The 27,278-nt window shown below is 44.2% G+C and overlaps 1 protein-coding gene across 3 annotated transcripts in view; it reads right to left on the bottom strand.

Annotated features, from left to right (window-relative positions):
• Positions 1-22,396, bottom strand: part of DYRK1A (dual specificity tyrosine phosphorylation regulated kinase 1A) — a 129,385-nt gene extending 106,989 nt beyond the window's left edge. The window contains exon 1 of one of the 3 annotated variants that reach the window (XM_081086448.1): positions 22,223-22,396. The gene's annotated coding sequence lies outside the window, so the exon portion shown is untranslated. Of the gene's footprint in view, positions 1-20,387; positions 20,552-21,812; positions 22,186-22,222 lie in introns of those variants that run through there. The other 2 variants (XM_081086449.1, XM_081086447.1) reach the window with 2 other exon arrangements.
• Between the last annotated feature and the right edge of the window lie 4,882 nt (positions 22,397-27,278).

Below are 27,278 nucleotides of genomic sequence, written 5' to 3'. Positions count from 1 at the left end.
TTAATATATTTAACAAAAAAATATGTAACTGTAATGGGTAGGTGGAAAAGTGTAAGGCAGATGGATTCAAGCTAAATACTCATCCCCCTTAACAAAGTCAGTAGTGTCTTCAATTTTAAGTCAAATACAAGCATAAGGTCAGGGATACCTACCAGCCCCCCTTCTTCCCTTGTCACAAAAGCTAATTTTGCTCAGAACCCATTTGCACATCTACCCATTTAGGTACATGCTCAGGAAAAAGCATGCCCAGTTCCAGGAGTGTGTCTAATTGGTCTAAATGCAATGCCATTTCCCTTTCTAGTGAATGTTTCAGAAACAGGCATCGAACCCAGGAGATAAATCTGCCAAAGAGTTTCTAGGCAAAGTTTCCACATTCTTACATAGCTACTAGAGGCCCGGTGCATGAAATTCATGCAAGGGGATCGGCCCTCACAGCCTCAGGCGGCCCTGGCAGCCCCGGCAGCCCCAGCGTTGTCCAGAAGGTCGTCCGGACAGTCATTCTGCTGTTCAGTCTAATTAGCATATTAGCTCTTTATTATATAGGATAGGATAAGAAAAATGTTCTCTTCTCTCTCTGGACATTGTTGCATTAGATGTAACTCCTGAAGCTGCTGTAGCCATCTTATTAATCTGAGGGTGTGACCACCAGTGACTTAAAGGGGGAGAGGAAAAACCTGGAGCCCTGAAGACATGATAATGCCACCTAATCAATTAGCCCTAGAGTCTGTCCTGCCCCTGGATTTCCAATTTATGGACTTTACTTAAGAGATGCATTGAAATAATCACAAATAAAATTATGTATCCAAGTTAAATTCTCCTATTTGAAGCCAGTTTGGGTCAGAGACTCAATACTGGCATCCAAAAGCAGCCTAACTGATACAATAAATATATGACTCAGAAATAGAGGAATACAGCAAGAAGAAACAGCTACGACTTGATACAAAAGTGATTACCTACAGGGCAAAGCTTGCCAACTAGTGGGCATGGCCCACAGTGCCACGAGCATCTTGATGTGCCAAGGTCCTCTCAAGACCTCAGGACATCGAAGCCTCGGGTAGTTTATCCATGCAGACCCAGGGGGAAATGTTCCGGAAGCAGTGCTCCAGCAGGGAGAGGACCAGCAGTAGTGAGGGTGTACTGGGGACTGCTGTTTTCATTATCAGCCCGCCAGCAGTATTCCATTTTGAGTATATGCATGTTAAAAATTATTTTTAAAAAATTGCAGTAAGCAGAAGAGACTAAAGATCTGATCAGTAAGAAGGGTCACTAACAATAATATAAGAGAACTTAACTGAAGACTATTTCAGAAACAAAACTCAAGAGGGTGGGTAACAGAGTAGATCTGAAAGTAACAGAAGAGGCTACAAGGAATCAAAGACTATACAGATGTTTCTTCTTTAGTGATGTAACTGTACTCAATCACAAAGAGAAAACACAAAATTACTTTTTGTTGTGCATTATACTGACTGGATTATATTAGACGCGATCTACCAAAGTCTCTTCAAGTTTTACAAGTAATTCAACTCAGGAAGCTAAGATACAGTATAAATTAACACCAGAAAACCTTCATTCAACCTTGTGTTAAGGACTAAGCAAAATTCTAATCCTAGACCCAGTGATGGCGAACCTATGACACCTCTGACATGCGAACTCATTTTTTTGGTTGATTTTTCTTTGTTAAATGGCATTTAAATATATAAAATAAATATCAAAAATACAAGTCTTTGTTTTACTATGGTTGCAAATATCAAAAAATTTCTATATGTGACATGGCACCAGAGTTAAGTTAGGGTTTTTCAAAATGCTGACACGCTGAGCTCAAGAGGTTCACCATCACTGTCCTAGACCCACAATGCTCAAAATATACAAGGTTGCTGCTCTCATAAAATTAATCTAGTATTTGCTAAACCATATTTGACAAAAGCAATATAGAATTACGAGTGAGAGCTGAGCATGGTTTTGAATCCTATCTTACCAACCACTAGAAAAAGTTACTTCACCTCTAACTAAACCTAAATTTTCCATCAGTTAAATGAAAATAATACCTTCCTAGGTTGTGGTATGTGTAGATTTACAGTGTTCAAGCTTAATAAAGACTGCCCTTACTGAGTTAGCAGGTGAGGAGGTGGTTTCCTACATATGCTAATGTGCATTGAGAGTCTCCAAGAAGGTAATTTTCTCCAAGTTTATTTCCTTCATAACACAACACCCAGGGAGTGGTCTGCAGAGCACATTTATGGCAAAGAGAAGCTCCCTACTGGTTATCTTCTTCTAATCCACTTGGACTGATTTTTCTTACTGTATCCTCATACTGTCAGCCACTTAATTTTTTTTGAACCACTATTTAGCATCCATTCTGCAAACCGCTATAATCAGTTATAAGACTACCAGAGGCCTGGTGCATGATATTCGTGCACAGGGGTAGGGGGAGGGAGGGTGTCCCCCACTTCAGCCCGGCCTGTGCCCTCCCACAGTCCGGGAGCCCTCAGGGTATGTCCAACTGCCGGCTCAGGCCCACTACCGGCATAGGGGTTCCTTAGTGCTGCAGCGGAGGCACTCACCAGCCGTGAGCCCAGCTTCTGGCTGAGCGGTGCTACCCCTGTGGGAGCACACTGACCACCAGGAGGCAGCTCCTGCGTTCAGAGTCTGCCCCCTGGTGGTCAGTGCACGTCATAGCAACTGGTCGTTCCGCCATTTGATCAATTTGCATATTAGGGTTTTATTATATAGGATTATGCCTTGGGCCCCCTGCTAGACCCTGACCATTTCAGAAACAGAGGGAATAGCTTTTAAACTGATTGCTCAAGTATCTGAGAAAAACATAGTATGGTAACAATAAAAATGCTCTCTCACAGAAACAATGCACACATTTTAACATCATTCTTTCAGTCATTCAACAAACATTTATCAAGTCTTCTATGTGCCAGGGCCCTAGCATACAATAATGAACAAAACAGATGCAACCTCTGCTTTTAAGCAGCTTATTTGCAAAGCGTATATGTACACACACACACACACACACACACACACACACAGTCCTAAAGCTATCAAATTCAGGTGGAACAAGTGTGAAGCTATGAGAAGAAAAAGTTTAGGGTGTTGGAAACGTAACAGAATGGAAGGAGGGGGAGTCAGGGAAGGCTTCCCTGAATATACGACCTCCAAATTAAGACTGAAAATATGAGCAGGAGTTAGAAGTTCTCAGCATATCACTTACTCTTCCTAACACTATAAACAGTAAGTACATACTATCCCTGTCATATAGACAGGGCAACTGGGGCTCAGAGAGGTTTACATATTTAGGAAAAGGCTGGGTTAGGATTCAAAGCCAGATATCTAGATCAGACTCCACAGGTGTACTCTTTACCATTACACAGTGCTGTTAGTGACAGCCAGACTCTAAGGTGGCTCTCCCGCACCGCTTCCTGCTGTGCATGCCTTCTGCAGACCTCTCCCTTCACCCAGGACTTCTGACTTGCTTTTAAGCAGGAGAACAAAGGAAAGGTGATGGGATATCACTTCTATGCTTATGATACAGAAGTCTTACGTCTGTTTTGTGAGGAGACTCTCCTCTCTCCTCCACTGTCTTTGAGAAAGTAAGTGGCCACATTGGGAAGGACCACACACAGGCACTGAGAGAAGATGCCTACCGATAGCAGCAAGAAACCGAGACACTCCTCCCCAATGAAGCAGTGCACAGGAGCTGAGCTCCACCAAATGACTGTCTGAGCTGAGAAGAGATCTTTCCCCAGTCAAGCCTCAGATGAGACAACAGCTCAGCCAACATCTTGACTACAGCCCACTGATACCCTAAAGCATAGGACTCAGCTGAGCTGCACCCAGAAATCTGACCCACAGAAAACTAGAAAACATAAATGTATGTGTTTTAAGCTTCTAACTTTGTGGCAATATTGTTACATAATACTGTTAAATTAATAAAGTTCTTCCACCAACCTCTGGTACTTTGCTTAAAATACAGATTTTCAACTACTCTTTTTTTTTTTAAACATGTTTTTACTGCCCGGCCAGTGTTTCTCAGTGGTTGAACACCCACCCATGAGCCAGGAGGTCAAGATTCGATTCCCAGTCCAGGTTCATGCCTGGGTTTCAAGCTTTATCTCCAGTAGGGGGAATGCAGGAGGCAGCCAATTGATGATTCTCTCTCATCACTGATGTTTCTCTCTCTCCCCCTCTCCCTTCCTCTCTCCCAGAAATCAACAAGAACATTTATTTTAAATATGTTCATGGGTCCACCCTCAACCACTGAGCAACACCAGCTGGACTCAACTGCTCTGAACTACACATCAAGTCAACTTCAGGTAGCAATCAGTTGTTCTTTTCATGCAACAAAATGTTAACATTACCCACAATCTCACCCTACATTTTACAGTAGCCATTTTAACAACTTTGTCATAGACCTGCATTATTTCTATCATTTATGCCTGTTTCTATTGACTGAGTTTTCTGTTCTATGTCTTTGAATTCACTAAACTTTTCTTCAGTGATGTCTAATCTGTCAGTAACTCCATACATTGCATTTTTCATCTCACCACATTAGTTTTCACCACTAAAAGTTTTATTTAGGTTTTTTTATACCTTTCAAGTTTCTACCTAATCCTTTCAATACATTGAATACAGTGATAACAACTGTTTTAATATCCTTGCCTGTATCCGTCAGTTCTGGGTTGGTTTTCATAGATGGGTATCTTAACACATTGTTTGCGGGTAGTTTTTATCGCGCGCTAACAGGTGGCGCGGGCCATTTTTGCTAATTTTTTGCGCAAATGGCAACGTTCAGTAAAATTACGATAACTTTAGTTTACGTATTTATACGTTACCCGCATTCTACCGCTAGTCTATAAAAAACGTATTAATACGTGTCCTGCAGTCTACTACACTGGTAGAACGTATAAATACGTAAAACGTGTAAACACGTTTCCCGCATACAATGTGTTAATTATGTTACATGAACCTACTTATTTGCATATTTAGCAATTTTTTATTGAATGCTGAACATTTTACATTGTTGAGTAATGGGTTTTGTTATATTTCTTTAAAGCGTGTTACACTTTGCAATGGCAGGCAACCGTATTACTTCAGATCAGTTGGCTCCTTTCAAGGCATGTTTTTAAACTTTTTTTAGACAGAACTAGTGTAGCCTTTACTTTATGGAGAGCTAATTTATTAGCCCCACTACTAAGACATGACCCTCTGGAGCAGGGGTCCTCAAACTACGGCCCGCGGGCCACATGCAAATACAAATATTGTATTTGTTCCCATTTTGTTTTTTTACTTCAAAATAAAATATGTGCAGTGTGCATAGGAATTTGTTCATAGTTTTTTTTTAAACTATAGTCCGGCCCTCCAACGGTCTGAGGGACAGTGAACTGCCCCCACCTCCCCGTTTAAAAAGTTTGAGGACCCCTGCTCTGGAGTCTCAGGGAACACAACATATAACAAGATCATTCTACTGTACCTATGATACTCAAATATGTCCTGGCCCTGGGTGAGAGCTGAGACTTGTTCTGCTTATAGCTTCCCAGGGAATTCCTTCCCCCAGTAGTGTTCCTTTATGAAACTGTAGCCTGAATACGCACAGCAGATTGGTATTGTCAAACATATAAAGGGACCACTAAGATTTATGGAACTCTCTGCATGGCTCCCTTCTCTCCAGAACACTGCTCCTCAAATTAGAACCATCTTGGACTCCCCCAACTCCAATCTCATTCCTCAATTCAGTCAGGCCACACGGTTCTATCTGGATTCCTCCTCACTGCACGAAGATCTGAGATCTGAAAGCTGCCTCCAGGCAGAAAGCTGGGCCATAATTGGGCTCACCTCGTTCATTTTCTATCTGTCAGAGATCACAGTTCTGCACTACCTATTGTTCAATATCTGAAAACGGATGTCCCATGTACTTTGTCCAGTTTCCTAGTTGTTTATAGTAGAGGATAAATTCATAATGTTACTGCCTTATAATGAAAAGCAGAGATCATGACTCCTGACACTGATTTTAAAGGAACTGTTTTATTTAAGACACAACTCCTAAACACGTACATACATACATCATCTATCACATTATCCCATCTTTATTTTTATTGTGGCATATACCACTCTATACCACTCTTTGTCATTATGTTTAATTTGCTTTATTGCTTATTCTACATTTTACCATGGAATGTAAACTCTGTGAGTGCAGGGATCTTGTCCATCATCACTCCTGCATCCCACCAGGTACTCAACTCCAAATTAATTCAATCAACAAGCACACTGTTTTAGAAGTATTTCACTTACTATATACAGTGGGGCCTTGACTTACAAGCTTAATTTGTTCGGAGACTGAGCTCAGTAAGGAGCTCGTTAACTCAAATTACTCTATCAACTCAATGCAAAAAATCAGGGGAGAGACAGCTGGTATCTCAAAAAACTCGTTAGTCGGGACACTCGTAAGTCAAGGCTCCACTGTACTGTGAACTCTTCTCATTAGTAAATTCTGATCTAGAAGCAGGTAACACTGACTCTGTAGAGTTCCTCAGAATTGTCTGTTATCTTAATTAGCATCATCTAAGTAAAGGTTCTTAGTTGCAAACAAAAGACACTAACTAATTGGCTTTGTTGAAACTGAAAAAGAAGTTATTAAAGTATACCAGACAACTCACAGAAAACCCAAGAGGGCCTGGCTTGAAGGCTACATAATCAAGAACAGCCAAAAGTCAAACCACAGATCTGGTCCAGTGGAGACAACCTGGGATTCAGTCACTGAAACTTGTACAAGATACCAATGACATCGGACCTACATGCTACAGCTGGCTCTCTGTCACTGTCAGCCTCTGGGAAACAGCTGTAGCTGTGATCCCCTTGCACTGCAATCCCAGGCTTCTGAGGGAGTGCAGTGAAGGTCAGATGATTGCACAGCAACTCCAAAAGATGCAGAGAAAGTGAGCAATTGAATTTCAGATTGAATATTCTACCTCCCACCAAGATTCTTTCCCCCCCCCCAATGTTTTTATTGATTTTAGAGGAAGAGAAACATTGATCGGCTGCTCCTGCATGAACCCCTCCCCACCCCACCCCCCACTGGGGATCAAGGCCACAACCCCAGCATGTGCCACAAACTGAATCAAACCAGTGACCTCTCAGTGGATGGGACAATGCTGAACCACCTGAGCCACACCGGCCAGGGACCACCAAGATTCTTAAGGTAAAAAATTCCCCCAACATTGAAAGCTGTTCAATGTTCTTATTATCCAAAGGAGTAACAAACCAGTAGCACAAGGCATCACTCCCAGAATACCAGAACTTTTATCTATTTCTTTAATTAGTGGGTTCTAGAAGCTCTATTTCTCTCTTTTCTCTCTAAATATTTAACTTCAGGGCAGTTAACTGTTTGCTGTGGCTATTATTATTTTTACTATTACTACTACTACTATCTGGAGGCAGCATATGTAATCTACTGTGACTAACCTTAAGCCAATTTAATTCCATGCATCTCAGTTTTCTAACTTACAAAACAGAGATACTACCAACCCACCTTGTAGGGTTGCTGAAAATATTAAAATAACTAATAATGAATATTGTACCATTTCTGGCCCATAGCATGCAATCAATTAAGAATAGCTAGTGTTGCCGAAACCGGTTTGGCTCAGTGGATAGAGCGTTGGCCTGCGGACTGAAAGGTCCCAGGTTCGATTCCGGTCAAGGGCACATGATTGGGTTGTGGGCTCAGTCGCCAGTAGGGGGTGTGCAGGAGGCAACTGATCGATGTTTCTCTCTCATCCATGTTTCTAACTCTCTATCTCTCTCCCTTCCTCTCTGTAAAAAATCAATAAAATATATTTTTTTAAAAAAAGAATAGCTATTGTTACTATTATTAAATGACAAATTAGAGGAGAAACTCACTAATTTACACAAACATCTTTTTTTAAACATTCAACAGGTTGAAGATCCAAGCTTCTATTTGACCTTAGTCCTGTACTATAATTGTTACCTCCCTTAGCTCCCAGGTCACCAGAGATAAAGCAACAAGTAGCTTACAGATCTCTAACATGTTGCCATCAAAATTGTAAGTTCAAGACATAAATAAATGGGTGGGTGGGTAGGTGGGCAGAAGGAAGGAAGGATGGAAGGACTGCTCACCCTGACCACAAGCCATGCTCCCTGCACATTCCTCGCCAGTGAGCTCTGACTATACTGGAAACTTTGTGAGGACAGGAACCATTTATGTCCATGTGACTCACTACTATGTCCCATGAGCCTAGCATGGGGCCAAGCAGAGAGACCGTCCATAAAATTTAAATATTTGCTTTTCTAAATATTTACAACAGAAACTAGTCACTGAGAAAAGTTTCCAACGTATTTTAAAACAAATCACCTATAAGCTTTAAAAACTTCATTCTCGCTGAAACTGGTTTGGCTCAGTGGATGGAGCGTCGGCCTGCGGACTGAAAGGTCCCAGGTTCGATTCCGGTCAAGGGCATGTGCCTGGGTTGCGGGCATAACCCCAGTGGGGGATGTGCAGGAGGCAGCTGATCAATGTTTCTCTCTCATCGATGTTTCTAACTCTCTATCTCTCACCCTTCCTCTCTGTAAAAAATCAATAAAATATATTTTAAAAAAAAAACTTCATTCCCTTGACAAAATCAATAGCTTCAATGATTTTCTAACTATAAGGTTCATTCTTTTGAAAATCCATCCATTCAATGAACTTTCCCCCTCAATCACTCTTGTTCTGTCATCCAAACCTGAAGAAGTTAAAGACAAAAAAAGCATCCAAACAAACCATTTTCTTCATTTTTCTGCCACTTTTTAAAGAAAGTAGAGCTAGAGCATTTTTTTAATGTGAACCTAACAACTACTACAAATGCTGGGCTGACATTCCAGACATAATTGCTGAAAGAACATCACTTCGTTGACCAAGAATCATGAAGAAAAGCACAATTTAAAAGCACTCCAAATGACCACTAAGGACTGTATCTATTTCAGCAACTACTAAAATTATGCACTTCTCTTAAAAAAGAAGGCACAATCTTTCCACCCCATAATCTTGCTTCTAACATATAGTAGATATTTCATATGCATTTAAATTATTAATCCATGAGTAAATAATTTTGTCTTTTTCCTAGCTACAAAGAGCTTTCCAATCCTATCATTAAAGGTAGGATTCAACTTTTTCTTTTTCCTCAAGGCTCCCATATGCCCTGTCCAGCCCTTTATCCAAATGCACAGACATTCCTCTGATGTAGTCCTTTTGTCCTTGAGACCAACTAGTAAAGATCCAAACATGTAGCTCACTGATCAATCCAACAAATGTTTAGTTAGTGCTTACTATGTGCCAAACATTTGACAATCCCTGAGACGAGAGGGAGCAAAATACCGCTGCCCCTGTTCACTGAAGGGCATTATTCAAATAAACACAGGGATACATGGGATATTAAACAAGAAGAGGTGCCTGGGATGGGAGGGTGCTTTCCCTTACAAAAGTGACATCTGAGCTGAAACTGAAGTAGGAAAGTTTAAAACAAAGAGATGATGGCTGACTAAGGAAGCAGCACATGCAAAGACAAGGATCCAGAGACCTGGGACATAAGACTGCATAGGGGCCATCATCCAGGTAGGGGGTCCCATAACTAATTTGGTCCTTACCCTAGAGGTCACAATAAATCATTAGAGTTTTTTGGGTGTGTGTTTTTTTTTAAAGACAGAGAATTCTTATTCATCCTTTTGCTCAAATCCCTCTTTGATTTCTGCCCATTCTATTAAACTTTCCTTATTCCTTGACGTTCCTCTATGCCCACATCCTTTACTTCAGATATCTGTATCTCTGTCTTACTCAGCAACTAGCTTTCCTCCCAGTAGTTTCCCATGAATCCTAAGACTCTTGTCTACAAGTTCCTCCTCCTGCATAACTAATACTGCTGAGTAACTGCGGGCCTTCAGGGCAATCCTTAAGTAAATTTACCTAGCTTTACTGACGTTCTGAATTGTAGCATAGAAGCATGATAGGAAAATTCAAAAAGTAAAATGAAATTACAAAATACTCAATGAGATCCTAATAATCTTCTTACCATTGCTATTTTATTTATTTTATTTTTTTTTAAATTAAATCTTTATTGTTCAGATTATTACATTTGTTCCTCTTTTTTCCCCCCCATAACTCCCCTCCTCCCAGTTCCCGCCCCACCCTCCGCCCTCACTCCCCACCCACTGTCCTCATCCATAGGTGCACGATTTTTGTCCAGTCTCTTCCCCCATCTCCCACACCCCTTTCCCCCCCAAGAATAGTCAGTCCATTCCCTTTCTATGTCCCTGATTCTATTATAATCACCATTGCTATTTTAAAAAATTGTTATGAAACAATCTTTTGTACCATAGAAATAGTGTCTCCCAATAACGTCTGATATAATGATGAAGTTAAAAAACACCAATGTGGTGATACTTGCAAGTCTTTTCAAGGGGAAATAATGACCTCAGAACAAATTTTTCAGTAGACAGTATTTGTCTTAAACACTGGAGTCTTATTCAGATCCAAATAAACTTTAATTCAAAAATTAATTATCAAAAGACATTAAAACGAGACCAAAATTTTGACCTTCAAAAGGCAACATCAAAAATTATTCAATGTCATAGACTCTGTGTTCCCTTTAATGAAAATGTATGTGTACTCTAGACTGGGTTCTTAAGGCTCCACTGGCGACTATTCAAGATCCCCCCCTCCTCCCCGCCCCCAGCCTGCCCCCAACAAGAGCATAACTTCCATGATGGTAGAGACAGCGCACCTTTTGATTTCAGACCCCAGTTCTATGTTGGGCACTAGCAGATATTCAATAAATAATTCTATCCACCTCAAATGATAAATTATTTTTAGATGATCATCTCCCAATAAGGATACAAGTAAAAATGAACAGAACACAGTATTTTTCGTGAAAATACTAAGACCCTCAGAAAAAATTAAAGTCACATGTTCAGTTAACTCGGTACTTTTCAAACTTTGAATTATGATATAACCTTTTCCTTTCCAGAGTCATAGCTTCTAACATTGCCTTCTCTCATCTTTAACAGTGCTACGAATTATTCCCACCCGTCCCTACGGAAGGTCTGGACTACAGTAACTCTCCTCTGTTCTTCAACACTTACTTCAGGTCCTGCTGCAGAAAATATTCTCAACTGTCCCATTAACCAATCATTCCACACATACATTTTACTATACTGCCACCAAGTTTAATTCTCTCATATTTCCAAAAACTTGGCGACATTGCCATTTAAATCCCAAAATATTCACTTTGTTCTGTTGAAACTAAGTAAGAAATTTTTAACATTTTCAAATGTGGGTCTCCCGTGTCTTCCACTTTTTACCTTTTCTTATTCCTTCATGCCTATACACCTAAAATGCACCTGCCTTCTAAGCCCTCCTCCCTGTGGTTCTTCTCCCTAACCCACGGATATCTCATGTCACCACTGCATTGCCAAAAAACCTTTCCATCACCCCAAATTCAAATTCCTTATAATACATAAGACCCATCGCTCTCATTTCTCACTGCAGTTGTTCCTATCCCTCCCCCATACATACATACATATATGTGTATATTTACATGCATGTATATATGTATACTAGAGGCCCGATGCACAAAATTCGTGCAAAGGGTTTGGTCCTTGCAGCCACAGTGGCTTGCCTCGGCTTCATCTGGAAGGTAGTCCGGAAGGACGTCTGGTCTAATTAGCATATTATGCTTCTATTATTATAGATTATTATAGATATACATATGTACATGTGTATCTCTGGAACACACATACTCTGGTTGGTCACCCTTCACTTCCATCACCACCACAGGCTGCCACATGACCTCCTCCAGAGGACTGTCAATTCCCCAGGTTCTACTATCACAAGCCTAGCCACTCTTCCATACCAAGATCCAGTCCCACCTCCTCCACAGGCATGCTCAAATTCTCAGAATTGTCTTACTTCCTGTGTTCTTCTAGTCCGGGGGTGGGCAAACTTTTTGACTCAAGGGCCACAATGGGTTCTTAAACTGGACCGGAGGGCCAGAACAAAAGTATGGATGGAGTGTTTGTGTGAACTAATATAAATTCAAAGTAAACATCATTACGTAAAAGGGTGCGGTCTTTTTTTTCAATAGTTTTATTCATTTCAAGCGGCCTGCGGGCCGTAGTTTGCCCACGGCTGTTCTAGTCCTTCATATGTCAATACCTCTACTTGCTAACAAGGTCTTGTTAATTTTGCCTGTATACACACAACTATCTCAACACTAACAGCCAAGGAAACCAAATCTTGTTCACTTTTGTAGTCAAAGCTTATACCACCATAATTCACATACACAGGACAATTTACTCAATTGAAGAGGACACTAAGAATCCCCTTTTACAATTTAACAAGGATTTACAATTACAAGCACTTACGATTTATCAAAATACCAGTTTTTCATCTAATACAATACAGGAAAATCAGGAAATATGTTTAACTATATCTGACAAAAATGAATATTTTTATCATTTATTTTATCATTTAGAGCACAAGATTTATAGTACAACTTAACATGTTCAAACTCACTCAAATTAAAGAAATGAAAATCCAGCCCTGGCCAGGTGGCTCAGTTAACTGGAGTATTATCTTGTGCACCAAAGGGTCACGGGCTCAATTCCCAGTCAGGGCACATACCCAGGTTGAGAGTTCAATTCCTGGTCTGGGCTCCTAAGGAAGGCAACTTCCCACATTTAAATATTCATTTGACTAACTCAGACTATTTATCTAAGATCCTCACAAGTGATCCAACCATTCACTACCAGTGAGCTCACACATAAAAAGCATCATTTTTTGAAAATAACAGGTATCCCTATGAAGTCCCAGTGCAGTTGGTACTCTGTCCTCTGTCCCTTTTTGGTAAAAAGAACAAAGAGCCAAGAGTCAGGAAAACATGTTACTTCCAGACCTGACTATGCTGAGGCATTGCTTAACAAGCAATTGAGTTTCTTTGCCTCCATTTCCTACTTTAAGAAACATGAATTATATCAATGTTTCTACAGCATCAGGAGTACCTGGAGCCCTAAGCAGATGCAAAAGCATCATCACCCGACCTACAGAGAGACGAATATGTCTTGGGAATCCCCCTTGGACAAGTCTTCCAGGAGACAGAACCGTTAAGTTTTCTCAGGTCTCTACTAGATCTAGTAATTCTCTATAGAGTCCAAAGGAATCCTACGCCTTCCTCTTTTTTCAAACCCACAGAAATTAGAGAGGAAGCCCTAACTGGTTTAGCTCAGTGGATAGAGCGTCGGCCTGCAGACTGAAAGGTCCCAGGTTCGATTCCGGTCAAGGGCATGTACCTTGGTTGCGGGCACGTCCCCAGAAGGAGGTGTGCAGGAGACAGCTGATCGATGTTTCTAACTCTCTATCCCTCTCCCTTCCTCTCTGTAAAAAATCAATAAAATATATTTTTTTAAAAAAAAGAAATGAGAGGAAAATATTAGTGAATGTATTTATATTGTTTTAACCATTTGTACGCCATAGCGTCTGTAGATGCAAGCGGCGGACCTTTTTTAATTAAATTCAAAATATCGTAGCAGTTAACTGGTTGATTTCAGAGAGGAAGGGAGAGCGAAAGAGAGATAGAAACATCAATGATGAGAGAGAATCATGGACCAGCCGCCTCCTGCACTAGAATCCAGCCTGCAATCCAGGCATGTGCCTTTGACCAGAATCAAACCCGGGACCCTTCAATCCGCAGGCCGACACTCTCTATCCACTGAGCCAAACCAGCTAGGGCAGATAATAAATGTATTTTTAAATATCACTGCTAACATCCTCCTCGCAACTTCAGTGACTCAAACATTTACTGAAACCTTGACAAGATGCAAGTGTTATTCTAGTAGTATTGTTTGCTGAGGATATCAGCAGGAACGCACACTGTATAGTCCAGGAGACTATTAAGACAAAATCCAAAAGCTAAGATTCCAAATACTGTTTACAGACAGTTTAGTCACAGCCATCAAGAATCATGTTTCTGGCCGAAACCGGTTTGGCTCAGTGGATAGAGCGTGGGCCTGCGGACTGAAAGGTCCCAGGTTCGATTCCGGTCGGGGGCATGTACCTGGGTTGCGGGCATATCCCCAGTAGGAGATGTGCAGGAGGCAGCTGATCCATGTTTCTCTCTCATCGATGTTTCTAACTCTCTCTCTCTCTCCCTTCCTCTCTGTAAAATATCAATAAAATATATTTTTAAAAAAAAAGAATCATGTTTCTGTCAGTAAAATAATGTGCTATTTAGACTCAAAATACCTTCACTAAATTTTTTCTAATCTGACATTTATGTATAAACTGCATGTGCTGAATACTGATGAGCTATTTGAACTTACATGCCGTAGTTTAAAAGATTAATGACCAAATAAGAAAAATAAAACTTATTAGTGCAATGTGTTTTCTCAAAAGTTTATTTCTGCAAGTTTCTCCCAAAACATCTGAAAGTGTGACAGGAATGTTTCATAAGTCCCCATTCTCCTCTACTTCAGTAGAAACAGATTTCAGCCAAACTACCAAAGACCACATATCCCACCCTCCTTTGCAGCTAAATGTGGCCACTTGACTAGGTTCTGACCAACAGGTATAAACAAAAGTGCAAACCATTGTAAATCTCCAGGTCTGTCTTTCTTATTATTATTAATAATAAAGTGGGGGGGGGGGGGGCAGGGAAAAAGAAAGGGAGAGAGAGAGGAATACTGTTGTTCCACTTATTTATGCACTCATTGATTGATTCTTGTATGTGCCCTGAGAGGCGTGTGTGTGTGTGTGTGTGTGTGTGTGTGTGTGTGTGTAATAACCCACAACCTTGGAGTATAGAGAGGACACTAACCAACTGAGCTACCTGGCCAGGGCCCAGGTTTATCTTTAAAGGGAGAGGGAGTGGATGTGCCTCCCCACATCCTGTTCCTGGACTGTGGATGTGCTGGGGAGCTGTCTTGTACTGTACAGAAAAGGATGTCTCCTTAAGCATGGGAAAGCAACAAGACAGAAGAAACCAAGATCCCTACACCATGCAACCACATCAGCCTTAGACTACTTATACTTGATACATATACTTCTTGTTTAAGCTACTGTAATTAGTCAGAACATAGACCCAATCTCATGTTCTAATTAATACATAAAGTTTAAATTTGTAATAAATATTAAATAATAGCTACTTACCAACTCAGTAAAATTGAAACTAATTATAAATTCTTGGGTAACCCCACTATTGAAATTACTGCTACTGTAAACAGCTTATATTTATATGGCATTCTACATTTTTGCAAAGCACCTCATTACAGTATCTCATTTCACATTCTCGAAAGCCTGGGCAGGGCAGTTGGTGCTATGCACATTTGGCATGTAGGATACCGAAAGCTCCAAGAAGCTACTTTGTCCAAGACTGCACAACTAAGCAGTGGTACGTACTTAGGGTTCAGTCTATAGGTTCCTCATACCATCATTCTGTGTACATACACATTTATATATCCCTGCTACGTGCCAGGCAATGGAGTTACAGGTATGATCAAGAAAAGAATTATTCCTATCCAGATGCACCTTACAATCTAACGTAGGGAGAGATAGACATTAAACGAACACACACACACACACACACACACACACACACGAATGTAACTGAATAACTACATAACTATTTGCAATTAGAGCTGTGGAGGAAAAAAACAACAACACAGAGTCCTGTAAGAACACCTTGGCCAAGGACTCTTACTTAGGCGGTCTGGGGAAGGCCTTCGGAAGAAGTAGCATTTATGCTGAGACCGTAAGGATGCGCATGAATGAAGAAGAGGAAGGAAGAAGGGGGAGAAGAAGGCTACTTAGAAATTTATACACATTATCAATCTCACAAGAACACTGAGGTAAGTACCACTGACCCCCTTTACAGCTGAAGATGCTTAGTGAACTCACTGTGCGACAGGTCACCCTCCAGTCAATGGCAGGTCCTGTTGAGATTCCAGACTCCCTGACTGGAGCCTCTCCCAGGCACCACCTCCCAGGCCCGTTCTCTCCTCTCTCCACAGTATCATGCTGCCTCCACTGCTATCTATAACTAGTTATGACATAGATTTCAAGTAGATGTGACAATTGCAGCATGTTTTTACCCAAATGTATGTGCTAAGATGCCAACCTTAACCATAAATATCCATAAAACAAACAAAAAATCAACTCTTGTCATTGTGTAATTTACATATTTACTTAGAAAAATTAGGGAGTTATTTAATGAACAGGGATGTTACCTAAAATAGAAGTGACTCTGAAAATCTGTTTCATTGCATGTTAAACCAGCTCACTAACTCCCCCCCACACACACACACACACCCAATTTAAACAAACATTTCAATCATGGGGACACAAAACTCAAAACAATTCAATTCAAAAGATACATTTTAAGCTATTATGCACTATACATTACATGCATATATATAAGCACACGTCCCTCAAACTAACAAAAATATGTACATGCCTTGTCAAAACCCTAACAGTAATACAAACTTTTTAAAATAACCTTCAAGAAGAGAGGGTACATAGCTCTGGTAGAAGAATTAATTGCCAAGAAGCCAAAATGATTCTATATTAGCAAAAAGTATGCCTACTCAGGAACCACATTATTTTAGATGTTCAAAGTACAGTGTTATTATCACCAATAACGCACTATACAAGTCTAGAAGTAGGATTTCAAAGCAAAAGCATAGCTATTTTTAAAAAAAAAAAAAAAACATTTAGATGGTTTTGTATACAAATCAGCATTTCCACAATTTTTCATATACCATAAAATGAAACCAAGGCTGCCTGTAGCCATTAGGTTAGGAAACGACTCAGTCTTCAATTATCTACTATGAACCTTAAATTAATTATTTTAGTCATGTGAAGTAAACATGTCACTTTCACATAACCAATGGTAAACTTTACAGCTCTAGCTTAACATTCTAGTGTTGACGTAAGGCAAGATTTCTTCATTTAGGGGCAACTGAAGAGAAATTTCAAGTAATTTTTAAAAATATGATTATTTTTCCAAGTAATTAAACACAAGTTTTAACTACCCGAAATTTTTAATCCAAAATTGTGCTAGCCTTGGATTATGAATTACCGGATTTTCTCTAGCCATCAAAACATTGCCCAATGGTCAAAGTAATACATGGTAAGAAGTCTCTTAAGTGGCATAATCATTTATATAAGGTGCTCTTATCCAAGTTCCACAACACTTTGACAGGGCAGCTGTGTTAATGTAAAATCTCAGGTGACCATGTTTGATAGTTTCATACAGTATCTTCTAAAAAGAAAATATACACGAGTTTCTGGGGGTAAGACCACCAAAATACTCAACACAAATTCTTAGATTGCAGTTTAAATTACTGCTAAAAAATATAACAAATTTAAAGACTAATTAAATTTGGGGAGAAAAGAGGTAATTTCTTTATAAAGACTCTTTCTGGAAGTTTTTAAGTTTTGGTGGGTTCAGATGGTTAAAGTTTTTCCTTAGGGATAAGAGAAATTGCTTGGAGGGGTGGGGGAAGGGGGGACGTGCACGTTCTTTGAAATAGAGAAAAATTACTGCTAAAGCAAAGAGAAATGGATACACAACTTATTACAAATACCAAGTCACAAATGAAGCCTCCTGTTCTATTAATCTTATATTTAATGTCATGTATATAAGGCAATTCCCTTCTTATTCATAATGAAGTTACTTTCTTCCCATAACTGGACACTTGCCAACAATAAATATGCATGTGAAACATCCTGTGCAGACTAGACTTCTAAACTATTTCTTATTTTCTAAATTGTTTTCTAGCACCCAAATTTCAATACAAATTAGTCTTTTCTTCCTTTGTATAGTTTCAAAACAAAATACATGCCCAAGGTCATTCTATACCATGTGCTATAACAAGTTATCTTGGGTTTTGCTTTTGCAGATAAGCATTCATAGCACTATAAAAACCTATATAAATCCTTAAATACTACTTGCTACACTTACCACTCCCCACCCCACCCCCAACTGTAAGTCATAAACACAGTAACTCTCCGTAAATAAAACTAAGGGCCAGACACAATATTCTAGAAGGGGGGGCGGGGGGGGGGGGGGGGTTCTAACCAAGGGTATTTTTTACTATCTACCTTCCCCAAACAGGACAGTGCATTAAAATGGAATATTTTTGTTTATTTTGAATGTTGGTGCCCCTAAAAGACTGGACTAAATCATTAATTTTTTAATCCCCAACACAGTAAATGTATATTTGTTGTTTCTAATAAGGTCCCACCAAAATGTCTTTAAAATATGTTTAAGAATCAGTCTTAGCCCTAAATTCCAAATTCCTAACAATAAAGATCTTACTAGATCACTGTCTATCTCCCACTCTTACTATTAATGACCATTCGCTCATTCAAATCTATTTCTTCAAATCTAGACTCATTTTTATGTTTCAAATAAGTGTGCCTTCACCTTAGCCAGACAGGGATGGCCCTTCCTTTCTAAGCTTACGTCTCTTCTGAACTTTTTATACTCAGTCTTACCATACAACTTGGTACAGACATTGACAGGAGTCCTTAACATGCTAGCAAGGTTTGAAGTCTAAATGAATTTGGACAGCCACCAAAAACACCACTGCTATGGCAAGGCAAATCCTCCAAAAGCAATGAGGTATTTTAAGTGAAAGTTGTATGTATATTAAAAGTCTTAACCATCGCCAAGCAAACTTTTTTCAAAGAATCTACAATTTCTTTGAAACTAATTTCTTCAGATTAAAATCAACATATGAAATTTTAATGCTAGCCTCATATTTATAGTTTTCGGAAAATACTCCTAATGTAACTAAACAATTAAAATATGAGAAATTTAAGAAAACAAAAGCTAAAGAAAATTCCACTGAATTATTAAACACCCCAAAATCAAAGCATTAAATAGATCCATTCTTAAACACTGTATATGTACGGTGTAAGGGGTCACAGAAGAAATCTATGTATTCAAAGATAAAAAATGACTAAACATAACTTTACACAAAACTTTCTTATGACTCACCAATACTTACATGACACCTATAATTAAAACTAAGTGTGGAGAACAAAATGTACCACATTTAATTCCTTCCATTCAAAAAAAAAAAAATGTCTACATGGTTCTCTGGGTGGAATGGGGGCTGCTAAGTCTCATTAGGAATGCTCAGCTCCTTTCCTTTTCCCTTCAGCAAACTGCAGTTAATGCTATGCTCACCTACACACACCATCTCGGTCAGAGCCCCGAGTCTTACATGGCTTCAGGACGGGCATTCTGACAGTGAGCTGTAACCTAGGGAGGGCAGCCAGCGCTCCAGCTCCGTGACCTTGGGTGAGTCACCCTCAGTTTCCCCATCTGTGAAATGGGTAAGTTCCTACCGGTACGGTGAGCGGGCAAATGCAGGGAAAGCCCCCAGAGGAGTGCGCGGCCCTTTTCGTCCTCATCCTTCAACCAGGGTGAACGCAATGCTCTAGGTGTGTTTTCCTGACAGTCTGGGTGGGATGCACGGACCAAATGCTGCGGCCATTCCCGGGCGGCCCTGGGTTCCAGGATGCAGGGGATGCATCTAGGGGTGGACCGAAGGCCCGGCCCAGCCATCGGGGCCCATCACTTACTCCTTCCGCCCTTTAACCATGTCAGGCGAGGGAGGGGCCTCGGGCGGGGTGTCCCCGCGACCGAGCGGAGGTCTGGGTCTGCGAACAGACGCGTGAAGTTCTGCTCGAGACCCAGGTCTCGGGGATCGTGTGCGGGTTCCCGGCCCCCGGCTCCTCCGGCGGCGGAGCGGCCCCCGCTCCACGTCGAGCGGCCGGGATCGCTCGCACCCGCGGCTCAACTTCCGAGCACGCCGGTGCCCGGGCCCGGAACACGCCCGAGGCCGCGGAGGGCCCGGCTCCCGACCGCCCGGCGCCTCGCCCGGCCGCCGGCCCCATTTCCTTAACCCGTGCATTGTCCTTGCCGGGAACCCCGGCGGCTCCCGCACTGGAGGGGCCGAGAGGAGGGACGAGGGAGGAGCTGGGGGCAGAGGATGAGGAGGAAGAGGAGGAGGAGGAGGAGGACAGCCTCCTGCCCTGCGCCCGGGCGCCCAGTGAAGGTCTGGCGCCGGCGCCGGCCCCCGGGCCCCGGCTCCCAGGAGGCCGCGGCCCCCGCTCCCGCCCTCCAGCAACTTTCCCTCCGCTCGCGCCCGCCGCTCCTCCGGGACCGGGCCAGCGGCTCCCTCCCCGGCCGCCAGCCCCGGGCCGCGGCGCCTCCTCCTAAAATGGCAGGTCCCTCCCTCCGCCCGGCCGGCCTCGGCGCGGCCCGGCTGCAGGCCGCGGGGGGGAGCCGGGCGCCGGGCCGGGCGGGGCCGCGGCCGGGCCGGACACTCACCGGGACGATGGCGGGGCGCTCGCGCCGCTCCCTCCGGTGAGTCTCAGCCTCGGGCTCCCGCCGCTGCGCTGCCGCCGCGAGTCCGCAGCCGGTGCCGCCCGGCCGCCTCTCTCCGCTCCCGGCTCCGCGCCGCAGCTGCTCGGTCTCCGTCCGGCCCGCGGTCCAGCGGCGCCCGGGGCCGGGGAGGCGACAGGCCCCTCCCCGGCAAATACCGCAGTCCCCGGACCCCGACTCCCGGCGGCGGCGCCGCGCGGCCCGGCCCGGGCGGAGGGCGGCGGCGGCGAGGCCGGGCGCCGAGGGGCGGCCGCTCCCGCGGCTCCTTCCCGAGGAGGATTTTATAAATCTCACAAAATGGCGCGCGCTCCGAACCTGCGCAGCGAGCAGCGCCGGGCCGAGCGGCGGCGGCGGCGGCGGCGGCGGCTCCTCCGCCAGGAGAGCCCGAACCGCCCGCCCCCGAGTCCCCGCAGACAGACACACACTCACACACACGCGCGCACGCACACTCGCCCTCGCACACGCTCGCTCGCACACACACTCGCACACTCACACCGGTCCCGCCCGCTCGCCGGCGGCGGCAGCGGCACCAACAGCAGCAGCAGGAACAGCAGCAGCAGAAGCGGCGGCGGCGGCGGCGGCGGCGCCCGCACCCCCCGCTCGGGGTGTCCGCTCCCTGAGCCCGACCTGAGCCGCGATCAGCAGCAGCGACGGCAGCAGTCTCCCCGGATCCCCCCGCCGCTCTTGCCGCCACCACCCCCGCCTCACTCCAATAGGGTTTTTTATTATTATTCGGGCGGGAAGCGAAAGGGTTTAAAAAAAAACCAACCAACAAAATGGCGACGGACGGACCCGGTCGCTATAGCAACTGTCAATCAAAACGCAAAACCCCGGCTGACGTGCTGACGTCCTCCTCCCGCCCCCCGGCCCAAGCCGGAGGGCGGGGCCTGTTGCTCGGGCAACGGCAGATTCTGTTCCCTCCTCTCCCTCTCCTCCGCCGTCCCCGACCAACCACCCAACCCCCTCAGGTCACGTGAAGGATAAATTCGGAGCTCGGGCCCGCTACGAGTGTCAGAGGAGGGCGCGTGATTCGCTCGGGGGAGGGGAGAGGAGGGCGACGGCCGGGCGGAGGGAGGGGAGGGGAGGGGAGAGATGGGGAGGGGAAGGGGGGCCGAGGCGGCGGCCCGGCCTGCACGCCGGAGCCCGCCGCCTCCCCGGCCGCCTGGCCGCGCCCCGCGCCCGCGCCGACTGCGGCCCGGGGAGCGCGCGCGGCCTCTGCGCCTCCGCCCCCGGAGCCCCGCGCTTCCGCTCCGTGGGCCCGCAGCCCCGCCCGCGCCGGGGGAGGGGTGTGGGGGAGGGGGCCGGCGCCGCCACCGCCACCGCGCGGGGTCCCGGGAAGCCCACCCCCGCGCGCCCGGCCCGGGCTCTCACCTTCATCCCCGGGGAGCTCGCCGGCCACCTTCCCGCGGCCGGGTGCGCACGCCCGCGCGTTTACACGGTTCTTGGAAGGGCCCGCGAGCCCCCGTCGCCGGAAAATGCCCACGGAGGCCGCGGCGGGGGGTGGGGGAGAGGCCGCCTCCGCTCTCCAGACATCTCAGGAATGCCGGCCGCCTCCCCGGACTCCGGGATGCCCCTGCGGCTGACACCTTGATTAAATCACGCCGCTCGGCCTGTGCGGCAGCCAATGCCGGCGTCCGGGAGCCACGGGCGCAGCCATCACGCAAACTTTGTGGAGGCCGGGCACGCGCTCCCCGGCTTCCCGGCGACTGCGGAGCCTGCCCGCCCGGCGCAGCCCTCCCGGCCCGAAGGCCCCTCCGTCCGCCCCGGAGCCGTTCGCGCACCTGTGTCGCCCGGCGCCCCGTCTTTCCTTTTCATGCACCGTCTGCTCCCAGATCCCGAGTTCAGCCACCATGCTTTCCTTTACTTGTGTGATGTCGGCCCGTCTTCCTACATGAGCGTGGCCAGGTGTGCTGCCCAGGTAGCGAGACCCGGCTGAGCCAGGAGCCATGCTGCGCAGGCTACTTTGTAATCCGCAGCCAGCCACCGGCTAAAAACGGTGTTTTGTACCAAACCTAATAAAATGGCAGTTTAATGTTACGCTTAAAAGGATAACACGGATATGATGTTACACCAAGTCACTAATTTAGTGATTTCTAAGTTTGATTTTTTTCCATCCTGTGATAGTGCGGATACCAATTTTTAAGCCAAACCTGTTCACAAATACAGTAGCAAACAGATACAATTTTAGAGCCATAAAGAAAACCCTGCAATACATACCGGTCTCCGTCCTATGTGACTCCAGGAAAGATACTTGCTCTCCACGGTTTCCAACAAATGTTTACCTCCTTCAGCAATTAAAACATTGATACACTGACTAAGGTAACCATTCGAATTAACAGGCCCTGGAAGAAAGCAGACTACACCTAGAATAAATTACGCAAAAGTAGTCAAGCACATAGCTTACTCGAAAGGCCGATTCTTTGTGGTACCCAAAGTTGCTGTAACTGTCAAAAGTCCTTCTGGAGCCCAGCTGGCAGGGCTCGGTGGTTGAGGGTGGACCTAAGAACCAGGAGCTCATGGTTTGATTCCCAGTTAGGGCACATGCCCAGGTTACATGCACCAGCGTGGGGCGTGCAGGAGGCAGCCGATCAGTGATTCTCTCTCATCACTGATGTTTCTATCTCTCTGTCCCACTCCCTTCCTCTCTGAAATCAATAAAAATATCTTTTTTTAAAAAAGTGTTCTTTCAGATTGCCCTACTGATGTGATTAAAGTCCACATTCTACTAGGTTGTTTGGAAGGGAGTGGTCAAGAGTGTCCTATTGAGGTGAGAGATCCATACCTTAATTCCTCCCAAACTCACTCCTCCACCTATATAGCTCCTTCCTCCTGCTTCTCCTCTCTCTGCTCCCCACCCGCACCCCATTCACCAATTTTACTTAGATGGGAGCATTGGCAGCCTTTAACACTAAGTTAAATTTGACTCAAATTGTTATTGCTGATAGTGAACGGAACCTGCATAATTAATCTTCTAGGTAACCTGGAACGGATATAACAGTCTATTATATCCAAGGGCACAAGAAATGTGCCCTTGCCCTGGCAAGTGTTGCTCAGTGGTTAGAGTGTTGGCCTGCACACTGAAGGGTCTCCCATTTGATGTCAGGGTGTGTGTGGGAGGCAACCAATGGATGTCTCTCTCTCACATCCATGTCTCTCTCCCACTCTCTAAAAAAAAAAAAAAAACCATGGAAAAAATATTGTCATTAACAACAAATATTCCCTTGTCTTCAATCAAATCAATCTAGAATATGATGAGGCAAAATCTTGAGCTTATAATCATGCAGTATAAGAAGGCACTGTTGGTCTCCATATCTAGAAGGTTGCACCCGTCCCTCTTGGCCACAGTCCACCAATTCCCCCACCCCCTCTTCCCCGGTGTGACAGCCTTACACAGCATTGGTCAATGGCCTGTCCCTGTCGTGTCCAGGTTGGAATGCTGTAAGGGAGTTTTGTATAGGCTTCACCTAAAAGATAACTGCTGGCTCCAAACAAGTGAGCACCCGTAAGCAGGAAGGACTCTGGTACAGAGGCCACTTCAGGCTTCACCAGGTTCAGCGGTTCAGTTCTTGCTTTCATTTAAGATTCTCCTCACACGGGCATGGCCATAAGAACAGCCTCCACTTGCCCAGTACATTCTAGCATATCTCTGATCCTCACAACAACTTTATATCCCCATGATACACCCAAGAAAACAAGTCCTGAGTAAGTCAACTTTCCCTAGGTCACACCACCAGTAAGTGGTAAAGCTGAGATTCAAACACAGGCATAATTGGAAACCTATTTCCACCCCGACCCCCCCCCCCAAAAAAAAAAACACAGCTCAAGATTAGGAGATCAGGTCATGACAGAGGTCCTTAAGATGTCCTTAGGGTGAGCCCTAATCTAATATGACTGGTGTCCTTATAACAAGGGGAAATTTAGACCGAGACAGACACACACACAGGGAAGACGAAGTGAAGACGGGGAGAATGCCGCCTATAAGCCGAGGCACGCCTGCGGCTGGCAGAAGCTGAGAGAGAACACGGAACACATGTACCCTCACAGTCATCAGAGGGAGCCAACATCCCCGACCCCTGGATCTTTGACCTCTAGACTCCAGAGCTGGGAGACAATACATTTCTGTGGTTGAAGCCACCTGCTGTGTGGTACTTGGTTATGGCAGCCCTGGCAAAGTGACACCCAGATCTAAGCCAAGATGGCGGGGGGGGGGTCTTGCTTGGCTCCACATGTTGAAGACAGTCTTGGTGGGGTACTGTACTACCCGACAGCTCAGGAGTGGACCCCCCTGGGAGGTATAACCCAAACATTCCAAGGACAGACTAACCAGTATTCCGATGACTGCCCCTCTCACCAGGTGACAAGGTGGACAATTTACAAGTCACCCCTGGACAGAGGCGTGGCCAGGACACCCCTGCTCTCCTTGCAGACTCTGAGTGAAGGTCTTTATTGCTCCCCCTGTACAAGCTTTAGTTTTGGTTGATTTTAAAAGGAATTCGTGTATATCAAACAGATTAACAGAAATAAAATAAATTAAAATGAGAGAGGGGCCTTATTTACACCGGCAATGATAGCATGCTATGAATCAAGAAGTTAATACTCAATTCTCTACATCTGAGGTCCAAAAACAACAACAAAAAAGAAAGTAATTTATGGTCATTAGAAACAGGTTTATAATATGGAAAAACGAAGAGGTGGAGGTTATTCAGAGATACCCCCCAGAGATAAACCTTAATAATATCTTTATATTGGCATATATCTTCGCAGACTTTCTTAGGGAGACGTAAACCCACACAGACACATCAGCACATGTTTTATGCCTTTTTTTTTTTTTTTTTACTTACAATTATGTTATGAACATGGTTTTGTGTTAATCAACTGAAATTTAGATAATTATTTTGACAGCCATCAGTGGAATGGGCCACAATTCATTTAACTGCTCCTCTATTTTTACAGGAAGTTTTCCTCTTTTGTTACTATAAATAAAGCTGCATAAACACTGCATATATACTTCTACACACCTGTCCAGTTATTTCCTTAGGATAAGAGCATAAATCCCTACAGAGCTTTGATTCACGTTGCCAAAATATCCCTCAGAGATGATTTCACCAATTTGCACTCCTAAAAGTAGTATGTGAGAATGACTTTTTTCCACACTCTTGTTCTAGTTTGCATTTCTTTGCCCACTTAATGTCATATATATATATAGGCTATTTGTATCCTACCTGCATGCTCCTTTGGGGCAGAGGGGAAGAACTGTCATCTCTTTATTGATTTCTTTTTTTAATTTAACTGAAGAAGAAGGAGGAGGAGGAGGAGGAGAAATCTGTGACCATCTCCATCCCTGGCCATCTCCCAAGTGGACCTAGGCCAGACTTCTTCCCTGCTCACCCTCAGTGCCTCCCCTCCCCAACCCCTCTTACCTAGACCAGGTGCTCTGCTGCCATGTGTGAATGTGTCAGATTTTGTTTATTCGTTAACCTGTTGTTCTGTGCAGCCTGCTCCTGCAACAGTCCGCTCTGCTTTGCTCAGGTGGTACATCTTCAGCGCTCAGCTCAGCCAGGAAGCACAGCCTTCAATCTTCAGTGGAGAGGGAAAGTGCATTCCCAGAGCCAGAGGGGAGCTGGCTTATATCCGCATAAGTCCCAGCTTCTGGTCCATGATTGTTCTGTCCTCATGCAAACGAGGACTTCAAATCCTCACAGTTTGATTGGTCCAAAAAGCGCTGTCCTGATTGGTCAGAAATGAGCTGCTCTGATTGGTCTGTTGATGGCGATCTAGCTGCACAGTTGGGATGGTTGGGGAAAACCTTACTCCTATTGGTTGAAACAGAATTCCAGGAACTCCTCAGTAAGGACTGGCTGGGATGGCAGGAGCACAGGGCAGGCAGGCTGTTCAGTGCAGGCTTCTCCTGCAAGTGCAGTTTGCATGAGAGGCCCCTGAGCAGAAATGGCTGCTAGGTTCAGTGTTTTTTTGTTTGTTTGTTTGTTTGTTTGTTTTATTTTGTTTTCAGGTTGAGCTCAGGTAGCCACAGCTCTTCTTAGTCGGTATCTTCTTTCTAAGGGTTCTTTCACAGGCCCAAATGCAAAAACCATAGCTGTCTATCTGGATGTGCTGTTAAATCCAGGGCCAGGTCAAAGAGCCAAAGTATATTATGAAGGACAGCAAGCATGTCTGTTCATTCCCGTGTCTACATTTACCTGCAGACTTTTAAAAGCAAAAATTGGCCGGGGGCAGGGGGAATTGAATGAAGGTGGTCAAAAGGTATGGACTTCCAGTTATCAAATAAAGACATATTAGGGATGTACCGTACAACATGATGACTATAGCAGACACTGCTGTATGGTGTATACCTGGTGGGGCAAGCGTAGGTTTACAGTTGTGAGTATGGAAAATAATATAATTAATAAATAATACTACAAGAATGAACTCTTTCACATATTCGCAACTGTAAACCTACGTTTGCCCCACCCTGTATGAAAGCTGTTAAGAAAATAAATCCTAAGGGTTCTCATCACAAGAAAAAAAAAAATCAACATTTTTTTGTATCTTTATGAGGTAATGGATATTGACTAAACTTATTGTGGTCATCATTTCACAATACATATATACAAATCAAATCATTATCCTGTACACTTTAAACTTATACAGTGCTGTAGGTCAACTATATCTCAATAGAACTGGGAAAAAATACAGGAGCGCAAAAATTATTTATTATGTTACCTTTTGAGATCTGTAACACCAAGAGTATAAAGAATAAGACAAAGGGAGCCACTACTCTCATTGCCCAGATAACCATTGTTTATTTTTCAAATAAGAACCATTCAAGTCCATGGCTTG

This window comes from Myotis nattereri (genome assembly GCF_964212035.1).
Source record: "Myotis nattereri genome assembly, chromosome: 3".
Classification (NCBI taxonomy): Eukaryota; Metazoa; Chordata; class Mammalia; order Chiroptera; family Vespertilionidae; genus Myotis; species Myotis nattereri.
Note: the sequence above shows the minus strand (reverse complement) of the source record. Positions and strands in the feature narration are given on the sequence as shown.